At 36.2% G+C, this 10,469-nt stretch overlaps 1 pseudogene across 1 annotated transcript; it reads left to right on the top strand.

The window, feature by feature from the left end:
- The first annotated feature begins 7,238 nt into the window (after positions 1-7,238).
- LOC117078042 lies at positions 7,239-9,697 on the top strand (annotated as a pseudogene). Its single transcript, XR_004434908.1, has one exon. The product of XR_004434908.1 is annotated as a nucleolar protein 11-like (transcript).
- The last annotated feature ends 772 nt before the right edge of the window (positions 9,698-10,469 follow it).

Here is a 10,469-nt window from a genome sequence, read left to right as displayed (position 1 = left end):
GTTACTTCAGGTTTTGATTTGTATTCTTCTAGTGACTAATGATAGTGGTGAGCATCTTTTCACATGCTTATTGGCCATTTGTATATCTTATTCCATAAAGTGTCCATTAAATATTTTGTCTCTTTTTATTGAGTTGTTTTTATTGTTGAGTTTTAGAAATTTTTTTGTAACATCCTAGATACCAGTTCTTTGTCAGATATATATTTTGCAAATACTTTCTCCCAGTCAGTGACTCATCTCTATATTTTCTTAATGATGTCTTTTCAAAAATAGACTTATTGCTTAAAACAGTTTTAGATTTATAGAAAAATGAAAAGATAGTACAGAGAGTTCCCATATACCTCCCACCCAGTGTCCCCTATAATTAACATCTTACATTGGTATGGTACATTTGTGACAATTAATAAACCCAGATCAACACATTATTATTAACTAAAATCCATACTTTATTTATATTTCCTTAGTCTTTACCCAGTATCTTTTTTTCTATTTCAAGATCCCATCCAGGATACTATATTAATATCATTTAGTTGTCATATCTCCTTAGGATTCTCTTTGCTGTGACATTTTCTCCAGCTTTTCTCTTTTTTTGATGACATTGATAGTTTTAAGGAGTACAGGTCAGCTATTTTGTAGGATGCCCCTCTTGGGATTTATCAAATGTTTTTCTTGTGATTAGTCTGAATTTATGAGTTTATGGAAGGAATAGCATGGAGATAGAGTGCCATCTTCATTACATCGTATCAACATGACTTATCACTGTTGATATTGACCTTGATCACCTAGCTGAAGTAGTTTGTCAGGTTTCCCCACAATAACCTTACTGTTTTTCTCCTCTTCCATACTATACTCATAGAAAGGAAGTTACTACGAGCAGCCCACACTTAAGGAATAGGAAATTAGGAAATTATACTCTCCCTGAAGTTTTGTTTTGTTGTGTTGTGTTTTGTTTTTGAGACAGGGTCTCACTCTGTCTTCTAGGCTGGAATGCAGTGGCACGATCATAGCTCACTGTAACCTCGAACTCCTGGGCTCAAGCGATCTTCCCATTTTAGCCTCCCAAGAAGCTAGGACTATGGGTGTGCACCACCACACCTGGCTAATTTTTTAAATTTTTGGTAGAGACAGGATCTCACTGCGTTGCTCAGACTGGTCTCAGACTCCTGCCTCAAGCCATTCTCCCACCTCAGCCTCCCAAAGTGCTGGAATTATAAGCATGAGCTACCACACCTGGCGTGACAAAGTCTTATTTATAGTTTTTATTTTCTTTTATGGTTATTGTGTCCTTTCCGTTCCTAAGAAAGCTTTGCTTATCCAAGTCATGAAAATATTCTCAGCCTATACCTATGTCAAACACAAAATTAAAGATGTTTCACAAAACTAAACATAAAAGTTAGAACCATGAAGCTTTTAGAAGAAAACATAAGAAGTAGGATTATGCTGGACTCATCAAACAAATTGGAAGAGTCACCTTGTCTATTTTCTGAAACTGTTTGGGTAAAATTGGTGTTATTTCTCCTTAAATGTCTGATGGCAAACACCAGTGAATTCTTTAGCTCTGGAGTTTTCTTCCTAGGAAGGAATGTTTTTGATAATATATTCAATTTATTTAATTAGATATGAAATGCAGATTTTTGTTTCATCTTGTGTCCAATTCAGTAAGTTGTTGTTAAGAAATGTGTTTATTTTATCCAAGTTGTCAATTTGTTGCAATAAAGCTGTTTATAATATTTTATTATGTTTTTAATGTTGTAGGATCTTTAATGATCTCAGGCTTTTCTTGTTTTTGATGATCATCTTTTATTCCTGTTAGTGCTAATTTGCATTCTCTTTTTTCTTGATTAGTCGAGGTAGAGGAGCATCAATTTTTGCTGGCTTTGTTAATTTTCTCAGGTTTTTTTTTTCTGTTTAATTCACCTTTGCTCTTTTTATTATTTCTTAACTTCTACTTACTTTGGATTTACTTTCCCATGATTTTTTAGTTTCTTAGAGTGGAATCCAAGGTCATTAATTTTAGGCCATTCTTCTTTTCTAATATAAACATTTAAAGTTACAACTTTTTTCTCTAAGTACTGCATCACTTGCTTCCCACAAATTTTAATATGTCGTGTTTTTATCGTCATTTAGTTCAAAATATTTTCTAATTCTCTTTATGCTTTCTTCTTTGACCCATATGTTATTTAAAAGTATATTGTTTAATTTTCAAAGTTTCCATTTTTCTGGCTATCTTATTATTGACTTCTTGTTAATTCCATTGTGGTCTGAGAACATATTCTACATTTTATTTCTGTCAAATTTACTTACACATGGTTTATGGCCTAGCATAAACCTATCTTGGTGAAGGCACTATGTGTACTTGGAAAAAAAAGTGTATTCTTCTCTCGTTGGATATAGTGTTCTGTAAATATTAGTTAAGTCAAGTTAGTCGGTAATGTTATTTAGATCCTCTAAGTCTTTACTAATTTTTGTCTAGCTCCTTTATCTAGAACAAGTTGTTAAAATCTCCAGCTATGTTTTCTCCCTTTAATTCTCCCAATTTTACTTTATTTTGAAGTTATGTTATTATACCACATACACATTTATGAATACTGTCTCTTCCTGATGAAGTAATTCTTTATTCATTATGAAATGCTTCTCTTTACCTTTAGTAACACTCTTACTTGAAGTCTACTTTACCTGATTTATATCAGATAGCCACGGAAGCCTTCTTGTACTACTGTTTACATACTATGTGCCCTTCTCCATCCATTTGTTTTTAGCCAATCTCTATTTTTATATTAAATACATATCTCCTAGAAAGCACATGATAGTGTCTTGCTCTTTTTCTCCATTCTGACTTTCTGCCTTTTAATTCAAATGTGGTCCATGTTTATTAACATTTAACATAATTATTGATAGTTCAGATTTAAATCTTTATTCACTAGTTGTTTTCTGTTTTCCCCCTCTGTTTTTCCCATATTTCTCTTTTTCTGCCTTCTCTTGGATTATTTGAATATACTGTAGATTTTTATTATGTTTATTTGATTCTAGCTGTACCTCTTTGCATCATATTTAGTGTTGTTCTAGGGATTACAATGTATATTAATAACTTACCACAATTTACTTAGAGATAATATTGTACCCCTTCATGTCAATTGTGGAAACCTTGCAACTATATTCCTCCCAATTTTATGCTATATGTATTATGTTTATGTATTACAACTTATTGACATTTTACATTCCACCATATGATGCTACAATTTTCACTTTGAACAGTAATATGTATTTTACATAGATTAAGAAGAAAAGTAGTGTTTTATATCTACCCATTTCCAGTGCTCTTCATTTCTTCCTGTAGATCCAAACTTCCATCTAGTATCACTTCCCTTCAGCCTGAAGAACTTTGTTCAACATTTTTTGTAATGCATATCTGATGGCTATTAATTCTCTGGGTTATCTTTTATGTAAAATGCCTTCATTTAACCTTTATTCTTGGTTTTTGCTAGATATATAATTCTTGACAGTTTTTTTTCAGTGCTTTAAAGATGTTGGTCCATGGTCTTTGGACCCTCATTGTATGTCATATGTCATAAGCAGTTATTTGAATTGTGGTTCCTCTGAATCTTACTTTCCTCTAGCTTCTTTAAGACATTATCTTTGTTTTTAGTAGTTTGTCTATGATGTGTCTAGCTGTGATTTGCTTTGTATTCATTTTACTTGGGACTCGCTGAACTTCTTTAAATCTGTGATTTTATGTCTTTCATCAAATTGGGAGAGTTTACTTCTGTCATTTTTATCAAATACAATTTTTCTGGTTTATTTTCTCTTTTCCTTCTGTGACTTTAACTACATATGTTTTAGATATTTTTATAATGTTCTATAGGTTCCTGAGCCTCTGTTATTTTCTCTTCATTTTTTCTCCTTTGTTCTTCAGAATGGATAATTTCTATTGATCTTCATGTTTTCTGACTCTTCTGTCATTTCTATTTTGTTGTCAAGCCTATCCAGTGAATTTTTAATTCAGATATTATATGTTTCAGCTCTAGAATTTCCACGTGTTCTTTATATAATTTTTACATTTCTTTTCTGATATTTTCTGACTTTTCATTCATTATAAGCATATTTTCCTTTATGCCCTTCAGCATATCTATAATAGCTGCTTTAAAAATCCTTGTCTGCTAATTCCGACATTTGAATCATTTTAGGGCTACTTTTAGTTGATTGCCTTTTCTCTTTAGTTTTCCTCATGCTTTTCTGGTTCTTCGCATGTGTGGGGACCCTGGTTTTGCTCTTTTCCTTTGAAGAGTGTTGTTTTTTGTTTTGTTATATTGATTTTGCTTATGTTTCGTTTTGTTTTGTTTGTGTTAGCCGGCAACTAGACTGGCTGGACTCAAACTGCAAGTTATTTCTCCTCTGCAATGGGTAACAGCTTAAATAATAATTCAGTGTTTTAGTCTGAGCTGTTCTCCTTAGAGTCTGTCACACACATGCATGGTTTGGGGTCAGCAGAGTTGGATGTAGTTTATACGTAGGATTCGAATCTCTTTCTTTCTGGCTTTCTCATTTTGGAGGATTTCCTCCTTACTTCTCAGTAGTTGTGTTTGCTGTGAACTCTGTACTCTAGTTCTTCAATACAGAAAGACTACAGCTTTTCCATCACAGTTTAAGTTGCTCTGCATGGTACAGACTGGGTCCTGTCCTCAAGCTAAACACCAGAAAAGTAATGGGAAACTGACCCAGTGCCATTTTCTTCTTTTAAGTGTTGACCCCCCTCCACTATCTGCCTGCTTTTGATCTCTCCACACTGCCTTCAAGTAGTGTATTTATATTTTGTTTTGTTTTTCTCCAGAGTTCATAGTTTTAATCTGTAGTAGGACAGGGTCAATAGGAGCTTACTTGTCTATTGCTGAAAGTAGAATCTGTAGCTTGTTTTTTTCCCCTTCTTAATCATATTATTTTATTAATAAAAATTTTAATTTAAATGTAGTCAAGTCTATTTTTCATTTGTGATTCTTTTCTTAAAATCTTATGCAGGGAAGTGTTTCCTATCCCCAAATTATTCATACATTCTCTTATAAATCTTTCTTATAATTTGCCTTATACATTTAGTTTTTCTTTATCCTCTTGGAATTGATTTTTTTACTTGTTTTAAAATAATTTTTAAAAAGTATTTTAGAATAGGTTTAGATTTATGGAAAAGTTGTAAAGATAGTACAAGGAGTTATAATAACCCTGTACCCAGTTTTACCTATTATTATCATCTTACATAAGTATGGTATATTTCTCACAATCAATAAACTAATATTAATACATTGTTATTAACTGAAATCCATACTTAAATATTTCCTTTGTCACACATCAAGTCTCAATGTATGTATACATCTGTCTCTGGACTTTACATTCTGTTTCCTTGTTCTATTTGTCTGTCCCTGAGACAATACCACACTGTCATAATCACTATAGCTTTATAATAAATCTTGATACATAGTAGAGCAAGTTTCCCCCCTTTTTCTTCCTTCAAGGATACTTTAGCTATTCTTGACTTTTTACATATATATTTTAGAAGCAGCTTGTTAAGTTGCACACATACACACACAACTCTCAGGATATGGCATTGAATTAATAAATCAGTGTGGAAACTACTGACATCTTTATAATAGTGACTCTCCTATTCGTGAACATTGTAAATCTTTCCATTCGAATAGATCTCTTCATTAGATTTATTCCTAAGTATTTAATTTTTATGTCAATGTACATACTATCTTTCCCCAGTAATGTTTTAATTGATAACTGGCTGGATCAATGAATGAAAACTGTATACTAGGCCCTGTGAAGAATATTGAAGGCAAAAGAGAGGAAGGAATTTTTTGAGTGCCAAAAACCTGCCAGGTATTATTACTGATGCTTTGCTTTTTACTCATCTAATAATTTCAACAACTGTGTCAGCATCCTATTATATTCTGCCCTATACAGATAAGAAAACTGAGTCTCTTAGAGGGTTAAGGAACTTGTCTAAGGTAATGAAGCCAGGAAATGGTAGAGCTGGTGTTGATATCTAGGTTTGCCTGATTGGAGTGTACATGGTCTGTCCACTCTAACATCCTGTCTCCAGATAATTCCATCATACCCCCTACTATGGACCTGAACTATTTTTGTGTGGGAAAGGGCAGGATATAAAATGTGTATCCAGGCAATAAGGTTGAGGACTACAGCTGCAGTAATACAGACATTCTGAGGAAACAGTCACTTTGAGCTGAAGGGCTCTGCTTCCTGCAAGAGGAAACATTGTCACTAAATTTTTCAGACTAGAGAGAATTTGGACATGCAATAGTGGAAGGTCACAGGTGCCTGGGATATTAAAAAAGACCATCTCCAGGGCAATGAATGCTGAGACTATCTGACCTGAGCCCCAGCATTCAGAAGCCACAGGAGGAAGTGAAGTGACAAACTTACACCTTTGTATACGAACTAATGAGGCAGGGTTGTGGATTCCCTTCTCATAGCTTTCCTGAGAGTCCATGATACCTGAGGCTTTAGACCTACCTCTTTTCCTCTTAGATACAGAAAAAATGAAATAGAATGGGAGGTTGGCTCCCGCAAATTACAGTAACTTTGCTTATGGTTACTTTTTTGGGCACTGCAGGCAGCATCCAGCAAGAGAAAGCTGGGAGGAGCTGACAGAGCCCTCATCACTGCTTCCCTGACAGGAGGTAAGGGAAGCAAAAAAGAGCCTCTGAGGGACAGCTCAACTCTGCTCAGACCCACCACAGTTACAGCACCTGTCCAGCTTTCTATAGCACTTGAAGGTAATCAGATCCTACAGTTTGGTGTTCAGGGCCACACACCTGGTCCCAGTCCATCTTGCCAGTCTCCTATGTTTCCTCTTTCTCCATCACTCATGTAGTCTATGCATGGGCCACACTCAATCATTCTGCATTTCCTGTAGTTCCCTACTTGTGGGATATTGCTCATACTATTTATTTGGCCTGAGACCCTTCCCCACCTTCACCCTCATTCATGTGTTCAGCAAATTTGTATTGAGTACTACAAGCCAGGTACTCTTCAGGTTCCATGGGGACTTCTGAGAATTTAGGACTCCTTTCTCTTCAGGAGCAAGTGCACTGCCTACTGAGGGGATAAGACATGTACACATAACTAGACTCCAAGGTGAAAGGGACAAACATACACATCCATCTGAGGAAAACTGCATCTTCCTACAAGTTTTCTCAGCACCTCTTTAGAATCAGGTGTACTAGGTTTGCTCAAAATGGCAGCGCTGGAGGAAGAATTCACATTGTCTTTGGAAGTCCTGAGTGCGGGACCTGAAGGACTCCTAGGCATGAAGCAGAGTGACAAAATAGACCAGTTTCTAGTGACAGAAAGTGGCAGAATCGTGATCCTCTATAAGGTTTCTGAATAGAAACCCTTGGGGAGCTGGTCAGTGAAACAGGGTCAAATTATAACATGTCCAGTTGTGTGCAACTTTCAAACTGGAGAGTATATTGTTGTACACAATAATAAAGTTTTAAGAATATGAATAATGAAGATGAAAACAGGGATAAAGTATTTAAAGCTACATTGTTAGCTGAAGTATATAGGATACTTTCAGTGCAAGGGTCAGAACCCTTGGTGCTCTTCAAGGAAGGTGTTGTTCATGGTTTAGAGGCCTTGCTTGCAGACCCCCAGCAGAAAATTGAAACTGTTATCTCTGATGAAGTGATTAAATGGACAAAGTTTTTCATAGTATTCAGACTTCCTGTTTTAATGTTTATTACTGAAAAACATGGAAATTACATTGCTTAGGTGCAAATGTTTAACTCACATATCTTAACCAAATATACACTCTTACTTGGACAAGACAAAAAGTCTTTTATAGAGTGTTTTACTGCATCAGTAGATCAAAAATTCATCTCTTTGATGTCATTAAGCTCTGATGGTTGTATATATGAAACCTTGATACCAATACGTCCAGCTGACCCAGAAAAAAATCAGAGCTTAGCTAGATCACTGTCGCTCAAGGCTGTTGTGTCTGGTAATGCTCCAAATGGAGTTGCACTCACTGCCCTGGATCAGGATCACGTCACAGTCCTAGGAAGTCCACTAGCAGCTTCTAAGGAATGCCTCTCTGTATGGAACATAAAATTTCAAACACTACAGACTTCAAAAGAGTTACCACAAGGGACCAGTGGTCAACTCTGGTATTATGGGGAAAATTTGTTTATGCTACGTGGAAAATCTCTAGCTGTGATTCCATACAACTGTGAAGTGTCATCATTAGTAGGTGCTCTTGGAAAACTCAAGCATAGTCAAGATCCAGGAACTCATGTTGTGCCCCATTTTGTAAACTGGGAAACACCTCAAGGATGTGGACTTGGGGGTCCCAGAACTCAGAGCAGTTAAGAAGAATTTTAAGGAGATGAAAAATTGAAGTGAGTTTACAGCCAGAGGGATCACCATCCAAACAACTTTTGTCAACCGCAATGAAAGATTCAGAAAAACACATTGAAGTAGAAGTATGGAAATTTTTGGCTCTGAAGCAGACACCTGACTTTCATACTGTCACTGGGGACACAGTAACAGGACTTCTGGAAAAGGTGTAAAGCAGAACGATCATTTTATCCCCGGAACTGTCTGATGCAGCTTATCCAAACGCATATGCTTTCTTACAGTTTGTGCCCTGACTTAATGGAGATTGCCTTAAAAAAGAAAGATGTACAGGTGTTACAACTCTGTCTACAGCAGTTCCCTGACATTCCTGAATCGGTCACCTGTGCTTGCTTAAAAATTTTCTTGAGCATTGGTGATGACAGTCTTCAAGAAACAGATGTCAGTATGGAGTCAGTTTTTGACTATAGTAATTCTGTACATGATGAGAAAATGGAAGAGCAAACTGAAATTCTTCAAAATGGCTTCAATCCTGAAAGAAGATAAATGCAATAACTGTGGTCAAGAGTTAAATAAAAAGCCCCAGGACAAAACAAAGGAGACCACTTCATGCCCTGTGACACCAAAAGGAGCAGCTCTACTTAATGCAATTCTTCATTCAGCATATAGCGAAACATTTCTTCTGCCTCATTTGAAAAACATCCCAGCACAGCATACCACGCTGTTTCTCAAGTATTTGTATTTCCTTTATCTGAAGTGTAGCGAAAATGCTACTATGACTCTTCCTGGAATATACCCACCTACCTAGAACCAGATTATGGATTGGATATGTCTACTTCTGGATGCAAATTTTACTGTTATAGTAATGATGCCAGAAGCAAAGAGGCTACTGATAAATCTTTACAAGCTTGTAAAATCTCAGATATCTGTTTATTCCGAGCTCAACAAGATTGAAGTAAGTTTTCGGGAGCTACAGAAATTAAATCAAGAAAAGAATAATAGAGGATTATATTCAATTAAAGTGCTGGAGCTCTTCTGATATTACCAATTCTCCTTCATAGACATTTTATAAAGCTCTTTTATGTGAACTGTTGCTTCATCCAGGGAAGAATGGTGTTTTGCTTGCAACCATCTCGGTGTCAAGAGAAACATGTCAGTGAGTACCTGGACCATCACTTACTGATGCTCCGGGGTAGGACTGCAGGTTTCACATGAACCTATTCTAGGTTGTGGACATTGGTGTGCAGAGGTTCTGCAATTTTTAAAAAATATGTAACTGGGTTGATTTTAAGTAAAATTATTTGTGTATTGATAAAAGTCTAATTTCTTATCATATATTTTGAATTGTTTTTCTTTTAATAAAAAACGGCCATTGAAGCAGTGAAAAAAAAAAAAAAGAATCCGGTGTGCCAACAGAAGACATTTAATTATGCCATCACATATGAATTTTCTGTCCTCCAAATTGACCCAACACCTCGTACATCTCTTAGGCAGCATTCCTTTCCTGGAGGAGGTGCTTTGAGGGGAACTCTGGAGGAAGAATAAGGTTTAGATAGTGAGTTCCTTGGAGGCCAGAACTGAGTTATCCAAGTTTCTGAGCCTTAGTCTATTGCTTCTACTTCCTCTACAGGTTCTCCCTGGACTATTTCTCTCATTCTTGTGCTTTAACTTTCATCAATATGCAGTTATCTCCCTGATCTTGGTCTCTTACCAAAACCTTCCCCCCATAAAGCCAAATGCTACTTGGATATCTACACTGATCATTCCACAGCCACTGAAATGGAAGTCTTCAACCTATTTAACTCCATCCAAACAGCTTCTCCACTGCATGGCACTGGCATCTACCCAGTCACCCAGACCGGATTTCTCAGCATCACCCTTAACTCCTTCCACTCCCCCACCTAATCTGCCATCAGGTCCTGCCGGTTTACCTCCTAATTATTTCTGGACTGTATCTTTACCTCGCCTACCCTCCTGCTACTGCACAATTTAGGTCTTTATTATCTCTCACCTGGATTACTCTTCATTGTCTCCTCACTGTCATCCCTCTAGAGTCTCCTCCACACATCAGCTGAAGTGATTTACCTAAAATGCTAATTCAATTG

Source organism: Trachypithecus francoisi, unplaced genomic scaffold (assembly GCF_009764315.1).
Source record: "Trachypithecus francoisi isolate TF-2019V2 unplaced genomic scaffold, Tfra_2.0 Lachesis_group6, whole genome shotgun sequence".
NCBI classification, from domain to species: Eukaryota; Metazoa; Chordata; class Mammalia; order Primates; family Cercopithecidae; genus Trachypithecus; species Trachypithecus francoisi.
Note: the sequence above shows the minus strand (reverse complement) of the source record. Positions and strands in the feature narration are given on the sequence as shown.